The following is a 10,887-nucleotide window of genomic DNA, read 5'->3' on the forward strand; positions in this document are numbered from 1 at the left end:
CATCGGATCTGTTAGAGGGGTTTGTACAATATCTCATTCAAAGGTGTGTCGAGACATGCACAAAACATTAGGAACACCTGCTCTTTCCATGACAGACTGACCAGGTGAATCCAGGTGACAGCTATGATCCCTTATTGATGTCACCTGTTAAATCCACTTCATTCAGTGTTGATGAAGGTGGAGGAGACAAGTAAAAAAAATATATATATTTAAGCCTTGAGACCACTGAGACATGGATTGTGTATGTGTGCTATTCAGAGGGTGAATGGGCAAGACTAAAGATTTAAGGGCCTTTGAATCCGGAATGAACGGGGAACGTTTCCGGTGGGTATCAAGAATGGTCCACCACCCAAAGAAGAATATTAGGAAGGTGTTCCTAATGTTTGGTATAGTCAGTGTATGTTTCACAAGTAAATCAAAAACTAATGTCACTTAATAGACAAATTAAGAACATCACTTGGCTCTGCCATCAAGTACAACATGTGAAACAAAATGGTGGCGATATCTTGGTGAGGTCTGCTCTCTACTGGTCACGCTGACACACTGCACTACTCTGACTGACACCGTCAACATACAGTAAATGACTGGACCTGTCGTCTTTTTCCCAGCGAACTGTTTGTACGGCTAAGAGTCCCGCCTCTTGTTTAAGACCCGTGTCTGCTTGTTATTTATCTGGAACAACATTGGAAAAAGAGGCATGGGGATTAGTCCAACTTTTTGGTGCCTAATACAGTCATTGATTGGTTGGTTACAGTTCACATTTGACCTTTACAGACGTTGACACATGCTGCATTTTTTCTCAAGAACTCCCACTGCCAACGGCTGACAGATTGTGTGTAACTACTTTGTTTGTGGTAAAAAATGCATGAGCTGACACACACCAACAACATTTAGTAGAGGTGCTGACTAACGGAGAGTAAACTGTAGAAAAAGAATGTCACACACTATACATGCTCCTGTCCCACACTATACATGCTCCTGTCCCACACTATACATGCTCCTGTCCCACACTATACATGCTCCTGTCCCACACTATACATGCTCCTGTCCCACACTATACATGCTCCTGTCCCACACTATACATGCTCCTGTCCCACACTATACATGCTCCTGTCCCACACTATACATGCTCCTGTCCCACACTATACATGCTCCTGTCCCACACTATACATGCTCCTGTCCCACACTATACATGCTCCTGTCCCACACTATACATGCTCCTGTCCCACACTATACATGCTCCTGTCCCACACTATACATGCTCCTGTCCCACACTATACATGCTCCTGTCCCACACTATACATGCTCCTGTCCCACACTATACATGCTCCTGTCCCACACTATACATGCTCTTGTCCCACACTATACATGCTCCTGTCACACACTATACATGCTCCTGTCCCACACTATACATGTTCCTGTCCCACACTATACATGCTCCTGTCCCACACTTTACATGCTCCTGTCCCACACTATACATTCTCCTGTCACACACTATACATGCTCCTGTCCCACACTATACATTCTCCTGTCCCACACTATACATGCTCCTGTCCCACACTATACATGCTCCTGTCCCAACATTATTTAATGGGTTAACCTAACCAACATTATTTAATAGGTAAACCTAACCAACATGATTTAATGGGTAAACCTAACCAACATTATTTAATGGGTTAACCTAACTAACATTATTTAATGGGTAAACCTAACCAACATTATTTAATGGGTAAACCTAACCAACATTATTAATGGGTAAACCTAACCAACATTATTAATGGGTAAACCTAACTAACATGATTTAATGGGTAAACCTAACCAACATTATTTAATGGGTTAACCTAACTAACATTATTTAATGGGTAAACCTAACCAACATTATTTAATGGGTAAACCTAACCAACATTATTAATGGGTAAACCTAACCAACATTATTAATGGGTAAACCTAACTAACATGATTTAATGGGTAAACCTAACCAACATTATTTAATAGGTAAACCTAACCAACATGATTTAATGGGTAAACCTAACCAACATTATTTAATGGGTTAACCTAACTAACATTATTTAATGGGTAAACCTAACCAACATTATTTAATGGGTAAACCTAACCAACATTATTATTGGGTAAACCTAACCAACATTATTAATGGGTAAACCTAACCAACATTATTTATTGGGTAAACCTAACCAACATTATTAATGGGTAAACCTAACCAACATTATTAATGGGTAAACCTAACCAACATTATTAATGGGTAAACCTAACCAACATTATTAATGGGTAAACCTAACCAACATTATTTAATGGGTAAACCTAACCAACATTATTTAATGGGTAAACCTAACCAACATTATTTAATGGGTAAACCTAACAATCATGGCCAGAGGATAGGTGATGATGACGCTTCCGTTTTGGCTGTATTGTGGAAAAGCAGGTCAGAGTGGAGATTGAGATACCAGTCACTGGGATGTTCCACAGGTTAATTTGATCTTCTGAGTTATCTGGGCTGACTTGGGGGCACACCACATTGAAGTTTACATTTAAAAGGGTTAGGGTTAGGTAAGGGTTATGACCGGTCTGGACTGACTTGGTGATCTTGTCAGTAGGTCTGTGGTATCTGGGATCCTTGGGACGTCGCTACCCCTTTGAATTTGAAATTTAAAAGGGTTAGGGTAGGGGTTAGGTTTCAGGGTAGGGACGTCCCAAGGATCCAGGATAGCACTGATCCTGCCGGCCGCCTGTCTCAGACAGCATAATGACCTGTATGCACACCAGCATCAAATCAAATGGTATTTTTCACATGGGCCGAATACAACAGGTGAAATGCTTACCTTACAGGGACATGCTTACCTTACAGGGACATGCTTACCTTACAGGGACATGCTTACCTTACAGGGACATGCTTACCTTACAGGGACATGCTTACCTTACAGGTGAAATGCTTACCTTACAGGGACATGCTTACCTTACAGGGACATGCTTACCTTACAGGGACATGCTTACCTTACAGGTGAAATGCTTACCTTACAGGGACATGCTTACCTTACAGGGACATGCTTACCTTACAGGGACATGCTTACCTTACAGGGACATGCTTACCTTACAGGGACATGCTTACCTTACAGGGACATGCTTACCTTACAGGGACATGCTTACCTTACAGGGACATGCTTACCTTACAGGGACATGCTTACCTTACAGGTGAAATGCTTACCTTACAGGGACATGCTTACCTTACAGGGACATGCTTACCTTACAGGGACATGCTTACCTTACAGGGACATGCTTACCTTACAGGTGAAATGCTTACCTTACAGGGACATGCTTACCTTACAGGGACATGCTTACCTTACAGGGACATGCTTACCTTACAGGGACATGCTTACCTTACAGGGACATGCTTACCTTACAGGGACATGCTTACCTTACAGGGACATGCTTACCTTACAGGGACATGCTTACCTTACAGGGACATGCTTACCTTACAGGGACATGCTTACCTTACAGGGACATGCTTACCTTACAGGGACATGCTTACCTTACAGGGACATGCTTACCTTACAGGGACATGCTTACCTTACAGGGACATGCTTACCTTACAGGGACATGACATGCTTACCTTACAGGGACATGCTTACCTTACAGGGACATGCTTACCTTACAGGGACAGGGACATGCTTACCTTACAGGGACATGCTTACCTTACAGGGACATGCTTACCTTACAGGGACATGCTTACCTTACAGGGACATGCTTACCTTACAGGGACATGCTTACCTTACAGGGACATGCTTACCTTACAGGGACATGAAATGCTTACCTTACAGGGACATGCTTACCTTACAGGGACATGCTTACCTTACAGGGACATGCTTACCTTACAGGGACATGCTTACCTTACAGGGACATGCTTACCTTACAGGGACATGCTTACCTTACAGGGACATGCTTACGTAAGTCCTTAACCAACAATGCTTTAAGAAGTAAAAAAATAAGTGTTAAGTAAAAAATGCTAATATACAGGGGGTACCGGTACAGAGTCAATGTGGAGGCTATATACAGGGGGTACAGGTACAGAGTCAATGTGGAGGCTATATACAGGGGGTACCGGTACAGAGTCAATGTGGAGGCTATATACAGGGGGTACTGGTACAGAGTCAATGTGGAGGCTATATACAGGGGTACCGGTACAGAGTCAATGTGGAGGCTATATACAGGGGTACAGGTACAGAGTCAATGTGGAGACTATATACAGGGGTACAGGTACAGAGTCAATGTGGAGGCTATATACAGTCAATGGGGTACCGGTACAGAGTCAATGTGGAGGCTATATACAGGGGTACCGGTACAGAGTCAATGTGGAGGCTATATACAGGGGGTACCGGTACAGAGTCAATGTGGAGGCTATATACAGGGGGTACTATATACAGGGGGTACCGGTACAGAGTCAATGTGGAGACTATATACAGGGGTACCAGTACAGAGTCAATGTGGAGGCTATATACAGGGGGTATCGGTACAGAGTCAATGTGGAGACTAAATACAGGGGTACCGGTACAGAGTCAATGTGGAGACTATACAGAGTCATGTGGGGTACCGGTACAGAGTCAATGTGGAGGCTATATACAGGGGGTACCGGTACAGAGTCAATGTGGAGACTAAATACAGGGGGTACCGGTACAGAGTCAATGTGGAGACTATATACAGGGGGTATCGGTACAGAGTCAATGTGTGGGGGCACCGGTAAGTTGAGGTAATATAGGTAATATGTACATGTAGGTAGAGTTAAAGTGAATATGTATAGATTGTAAACAGAGAGTTGCAGCAGTGTAAAAGAGGGGTCTGGGTAGCCCTTTGATTAGCTGTTCAGGAGTATTATGGTTTGGGGGTAGAAGCTGTTAACAAGCCTTTAGGACCCAGACTTGGAGCTCCGGTCCCGCTTGCCGTGCAGTAGCAGAGAGAACAGTCTATAACTAGGGTGTCTGGAGTCTTTGACAATTTTTAGGGCCTTCCTCTGACACCGCCTGATATAGATGTCCTGGATGGCAGGAAGCTTGGCCCCAGAGATGTATTGGACGTACGCACTACCCTCTGTAGTGCCTTGCGGTCGGATGCCGAGCAGTTGCCATACCAGGCAGTGAAGCAACCATGCTCTCGATGGTGCAGCTGTAGAACCTTTTGAGGATCTGAGGACCCATGCCAAATCTTTTCAGTCTCCTGAGGGGGATAGGCTTTGTCGTGCCCTCTTCACGACTGTCTTAGTGTGTTTGGACCATGATAGTTTGTCGGTGATGTGGACACCAAGGAACTTGAAGCTCTCAACCTGCTCCACTACAGCCCCTTCGATGAGAATGGGGGCATGCTCTGTCCTCATTTTCCTGTTGTCCACAATCATCTCCTTTGTCTTGATCACGTCAAGGGAGAGGTTGTTGTCCTGGTACCACACGACCAGGTCTCTGACCTCCTCCCTATAGCCTGTCTCATTTTTGTCGGTGATCAGGCCTTCTTTTGTCCAGGTGGGAAAGGGCAGTGTGGAGTGCAATAGAGGTTGCATCATCTGTGGATCTGTTGAGGCGGTATGCAAATTGGAGTGGGTCTAGGTTTTCTGGGATAATGGTGTTGATGTGAGTCATGACCAGCCTTTCAAAGCACTTCATGGCTACAGACTTGAGTGCTACGGCTACTTACATCGACTACGGAGATAGTGATCACAGTTTTCCGGAACAGTTGGTGCTTTCATGCAGGCACACACAGTGAAACAGTGTTTCATATTGTTGTTTAACATCTCACAAGGATTCCTCATTCTTAGTATTTAATGTTGTTTCAGTATTCTGCTCATCTTGCATGAGTTTTCTGATACAAAGCAGACCTGTTGAAACATAGCCAATGAAAAGGCTGCCTGTACCTGGGTACCATTCACAAAGAATACTCCCTCACTCTGCCATTCTGGGCCCAGCACACATGGGAGACCAGGGCCTAGGGGTGTCACAGAGGATTTCAAGCTTCAAAAACACATGCAATTATTTCCTCCAGTGAAATCATCAAAGCCTCTCCCTGGACTGTGTAATGGGTAAATAGTGAATCCATGTTACAAACATCATCAAGAAGAAAGATAGATAGATAGAGAGAGAGAGAGAGAGAGAGAGAGAGAGAGAGAGAGAGAGAGAGAGAGACAGAGAGAGAGAGAGAGAGAGAGAGAGAGAGACAGAGAGAGAGAGAGAGAGACAGAGAGAGAGAGAGAGAGAGAGAGAGAGAGAGAGAGACAGAGAGAGAGAGAGAGAGAGAGAGAGAGAGAGAGAGAGAGAGAGAGAGAGAGAGAGAGAGAGAGAGAGAGAGACAGAGAGAGAGAGAGAGAGAGAGAGAGAGAGAGAGAGAGAGACAGAGAGAGAGAGAGAGAGAGAGAGAGAGAGAGAGAGACAGAGAGAGAGAGAGAGAGAGAGAGAGAGAGACAGAGAGAGAGAGAGAGAGAGAGAGAGAGAGAGAGAGAGAGAGAGAGAGAGAGAGAGAGAGAGAGAGAGAGAGAGAGAAGACAGAGAAAGAGAGAAAGAGAGAAAGAGAGAAAGAGAGAGAAAGAGAGAGAGAGAGAGAGAGAACGAGTTTCAGAAGAACCAGATGTCTGTCCAAGGGGAGGGGGGGGGGCTTTAGCTTAGTGACTTGTCTGTTTGTGAGTAACCAAAACAGCCACCCTTATGGAACTAGAGCAAGATGTGGAGGACAGCATGCCAGCTTCACACACAAAAGGGTGATTCTTACAAGTACGTCAGTCCCTGAGATTTGATTATAGCCAATGAATTGACCACACATGGGCCGCAGATGGAGGTGAAGGAATCAGAGGGCAGCTAGCCAGGCAAGTCTTGAAGAGTGAGGTAAAGATGATAACTATATCATAATAAATCCCATTTAGCAGACGCTTTTATCCAAACGTGACTTACAGTCATCCGTGCACATATTTTATATACGAGTGGTCCCACTATCCTGGTGTTTTAAACGCCATGCTCAACCATCTGAGCTACAGAGGACCACTAGATGTCTGAGGACAGTGGATGTTAGTTAGGGTTACCAGGTGTAAATACTCTCCAAGTGGCTTCCCAGGAACCATCTCTACAATGGCAGCGTCCCCAGACTTCAGGGAATCGGGGTTGACTTCCAGCTTTTTCCCCGTGCAGAGGTCTATCTTCACTTTGAGCTTAGTAAACCTACAGGCGATGTGGGAGTCAGTGGCCGGGGAGTAGCCTGCACTGATCTTACCAGGGTGGTTCAGGATAATCACCTGACACACACACACACACACACACACAGTGACAGACAGAAAAGAGCGAGAGAGAGAGAGAAAAAAAAGAGAGAGACAGAAAATGAATTTATGTAAATGAAGAACCTCTACCAGGCTTTAGCACAGTATCTGTCTGAGATGTCCAGAGGGATGACCTTTGACCCTGACCTGAGCTGTGAACCCAGCGGCCTCTTGGGTCCTGAGGACACCACTCATCACTTGACCCCACTGGTGGCATTCCAATACCTGGGAAACAAAAGAGAGACTTCTAGTCATCACTCTCTTCTGAAGTAATAATGCAATATTTAACATCAGGTATTAGTTCTCTGTGCTGTTTATGTTGTTTGTGAGAATATTACTCTAGTTTAGTGTTAGAGTAGTAACCCTACCTCTTATCTTGTATCCAGAGCCTCTAGTAGACACCCCATTGGCATGGTGCTCCCGTCTGTCCAGCTTCCAGCCTTTGAACCAAGGGCATCTGGACAGAGTAACAACATGGACATCTGTGTGCTGAATTTGTTTGTCAGTTGATTGAGCAACAGGTAAATGCATTTTATATGGACATGAGGACATCTGGTGGAGAGTTGAGGAACTACACAGTGTCCAGGGGCATCGTGGCACTAAAGCTTTGAGAAAGAACACATCTATTTTGAATGCTGAACAATGTGATGTTCTTCAGGCCAAAAGAAGATACTCACGTTGGGGGAGGGCTCCAGCATGTTGTCCCCATGCCAACAGTAGATTGAACGGCACAGCGTTGGGGTTGTAACCAATCTTCACGATGTAGGCTCTGACCACCACCACCATCTCATCATAGCTGTTCTCACTCTTCTCTTGTTGACTCCTACAATGAGTTACTGGACCCCCAGGGTGTAGGTCATCTTGTTGACCCCTACAATGAGTTACTGGACCCCCAGGGTGTAGGTCATCTTGTTGACCCCTACAATGAGTTACTGGACCCCCAGGGTGTAGGTCATCTTGTTGACTCCTACAATGAGTTACTGGATCCCCAGGGTGTAGGTCATCTTGTTGACCCCTACAATGAGTTACTGGACCCCCAGGGTGTAGGCCAGGAGGGCATGCTCCCTCGTCTGACCTTTCTTGGAGATGCCTGCCTCAAAACTCTCTCACTCCAGCTGCCACGATCAGCATGGCACAGTCCGTCTGCACAACACAGCACAGCAGGAATGGGAATATTTTCAGACCATTCATCAGTAGTAATACTGTGATGGTTTGCGTTGCTTGTTGTAATGGTTAACAATTAAGGTTTCGATGACGGGTTACATTGAAGAATGGTAACATTTAGGTGAAGGTTTCACCCTACTTACCTGAGATGTCCCTACTTACCTGAGATGTCCCTACTTACCTGAAATGTCCCTACTTACCTGAGATGTCCCTACCTACCTGAGATGTCCCTACCTACCTGAGATGTCCCTACTTACCTGAGATGTCCCTACTTACCTGAGATGTCCCTACTTACCTGAGATGTCCCTACTTACCTGAGATGTCCCTACCTACCTGAGATGTCCCTACTTACCTGAGATGTCCCTACCTACCTGAGATGTCCCTACCTACCTGAGATGTCCCTACTTACCTGAGATGTCCCTACCTACCTGAGATATCCCTACCTACCTGAGATGTCCCTACCTACCTGAGATGTCCCTACTTACCTGAGATGTCCCTACTTAGCTGAGATGTCCCTACCTAACTGAGATGTCCCTACTAAGCTGAGATGTCCCTACTTAGCTGAGATGTCCCTACCTACCTGAGATGACCCTACTTAGCTGAGATGTCCCTACCTACCTGAGATGACCCTACTTAGCTGAGATGTCCCTACCTACCTGAGATGACCCTACTTACCTGAGATGTCCCTACTTACCCGAGATGTCCCTACCTACCTGAGATGTCCCTACCTACCTGAGATGTCCCTACTTAGCTGAGATGTCCCTACTTAGCTGAGATATCCCTACTTAACTGAGATGTCCCTACTTAGCTGAGATGTCCCTACTTACCTGAGATTTCTCTATCTACCTGAGATGTCCCTACTTACCTGAGATGTCCCTACCTACCTGAGATGTCCCTACTTAGCTGAGATGTCCCTACTTAGCTGAGATTGCCCTAATTAGCTGAGATGTCCCTACTTAGCTGAGATGTCCCTACTTAGCTGAGATGTCCCTACTTAGCTGAGATGTCCCTACTTACCTGAGATGTCCCTACTTACCTGAGATGTCCCTACCTACCTGAGATGTCCCTACTTACCTGAGATGTCCCTACCTACCTGAGATTTCCCTACCTACCTGAGATATCCCTACTTACCTGAGATGTCCCTACCTACCTTAGATGTCCCTACTTAGCTGAGATGACCCTACTTACTTGAGATGTCCCTTCTTACCTGAGATGTCCCTACCTACCTGAGATGTCCCTACTTACCTGAGATGTCCCTACCTACCTGAGATTTCCCTACCTACCTGAGATGTCCCTACTTACCTGAGATGTCCCTACCTACCTTAGATGTCCCTACTTAGCTGAGATGTCCCTACTTACCTGAGATGTCCCTTCTTACCTGAGATGTCCCTACTTACCTGAAATGTCCCTACCTACCTGAGATGTCCCTACTTAGCTGAGATGTCCCTACCTACCTGAGATGTCCCTACTTAGCTGAGATTTCCCTACTTAGCTGAGATGCCCCTACTTAGCTGAGATGTCCCTACTTAGCTGAGATGTCCCTACTTAGCTGAGATGTCCCTACTTACCTGAGATTTCTCTATCCACCTGAGATGTCCCTACTTACCTGAGATGTCCCTACCTACCTGAGATGTCCCTACTTAGCTGAGATGTCCCTACTTAGCTGAGATGTCTCTACTTAGCTGAGATGTCCCTACTTAGCTGAGATGTCCCTACCTACCTGAGATGTCCCTACCTACCTGAGATGTCCCAACCTACCTGAGATGTCCCTACTTAGCTGAGATGTCCCTACTTAGCTGAGATGTCCCTACCTACCTGAGATGTCCCTACCTACCTGAGATGTCCCTACTTAGCTGAGATGACCCTACTTACCTGAGATGTCCCTACTTAGCTGAGATGTCCCTACCTACCTGAGATGTCCCTACTTAGCTGAGATGTCTCTACTTAGCTGAGATGTCCCTACCTACCTGAGATGTCCCTACTTTCCTCGGAGGTCCCCGTGATCATGTTGTTGATTATGTTTCTGTGCCCTGGGTCGTCCACAGGGATATGTCTCTATGGCTCCCTCTCTGTCTTCAGCTTGTCCAGCACCCATGCATACTTGAAGGAGCCTCTTCCCATCTAGGGCAGAGAGAGAAGGTAACGATACTGTATACTAACAGTTAGAATGAGAAACGCCTCAGTCATTAGAGAGAAATGATTTATGACAGTCTATCCCCTGACTACAGTCTATCTCCTGACTACAGTCTATCCCCTGACTACAGTCTATCCCCTGTCTACAGTATATCTCCTGACTACAGTATATCTCCTGACTAGTCTATCCCCTGTCTACAGTCTATCCCCCGACTACAGTCTATCTCCTGACTACAGTCTATCCCCTGACTACAGTCTATCCCCTGACTACAGTCTATCTCCCGACTAGTCTA

At 45.7% G+C, this 10,887-nt stretch overlaps 1 pseudogene; it reads right to left on the reverse strand.

The window, feature by feature from the left end:
• Positions 1-624: 624 nt before the first annotated feature.
• Positions 625-10,582, reverse strand: LOC121840432 (annotated as a pseudogene).
• Between the last annotated feature and the right edge of the window lie 305 nt (positions 10,583-10,887).

The sequence above is a fragment of the Oncorhynchus tshawytscha genome, linkage group LG22 (assembly GCF_018296145.1).
Source record: "Oncorhynchus tshawytscha isolate Ot180627B linkage group LG22, Otsh_v2.0, whole genome shotgun sequence".
Lineage (NCBI taxonomy): Eukaryota > Metazoa > Chordata > Actinopteri > Salmoniformes > Salmonidae > Oncorhynchus > Oncorhynchus tshawytscha.